Here is a 1,111-nt window from a genome sequence, read left to right on the forward strand (position 1 = left end):
AAGTCATTTAGAATGTTTTTAGAGCATAAACAGTAGTGTATAGGATTTTCTAAAAGCGCGTTCACGAGTCTACGGAAACCACGGCAGACCAAACCAGACGAAAGGTTAATCATGTTTTGGGTGTACTATTCCTTTAAATCCTGCTAAAATGCACCATCTGCTGGTAAAACAGTGAATCACATTAACCTTAGGAAGAATGGGGGTAATCTTTAGAACTATGAGGATCACTGATGAGGTAAGGTGTGTTGTGATTTTATGTTCAATTCTATTCCCAGCCAGCTGGGAATTTATATTTCTGATACTTTAAGATGTTTATTGCCCTCCCTGCTACAGGTAGTTAAATATCTTATTAAATCAGATATTATTTCGGCTGTTACATATTGTTGATAGATACACGCCCTACTAGCTGTGTGTTAAAACAATAAATGAAAGAGTGATTCAAGCTCTAATCATGGTCAAACTGTTAAATCTGGACATACATGGAATAAATTGACCACAATTTTTGTTCAAAATATAAGAGTTTAATAACAAATATCATTCAGCTCCAAGTCAAAAATATTTCAGTTTAACACTCTTATCAGAAACTAGTGAAACCCAACTAAACTAAACTACTATGTACAAAGAGGAAGGGAAACATGGTTGAAAACCATATCACAGTTTAAGGTGGATTTTGTATTTGAAAACAAAAGTTTATTTGGAAAAATTTGGTATATGATCAAATTAGTGTAGCAGCATAAATGATACGCTGCCACTTTAAGATCAATTGCGGCTGCTGCATATAAGCAGGTCCCATCTGCCATGAAGCTGCTTGCGTCATGACGTCCTATCACTTTGGCTCCTTTGTCTGCTGAACTGTGCTGGCCTCTTTTGCTGCTCCTCCAAAACCCGGACTGATCTGTTCGTTTGTTTGCTTGGTGCTGGGAAGCTGAGCTGCATAGGCGGAATTGTGAAAAGGTTTATTTGGCAGCCTGGTAATGCAACAGCCTCCTGATGAGTCTTGATTATCATTATACTGGATTTCACACTCGCTGCTGTTTTGCCTAAAAGGAACTGTTTTGAGAGATACATTTGGACTTTCCCCTGATGTCGGGAGCATTGATGGCACTCCATC

This window comes from Cyprinodon variegatus, unplaced genomic scaffold (assembly GCF_000732505.1).
Source record: "Cyprinodon variegatus isolate N-32 unplaced genomic scaffold, C_variegatus-1.0 Scaffold398, whole genome shotgun sequence".
Taxonomy (NCBI): domain Eukaryota; kingdom Metazoa; phylum Chordata; class Actinopteri; order Cyprinodontiformes; family Cyprinodontidae; genus Cyprinodon; species Cyprinodon variegatus.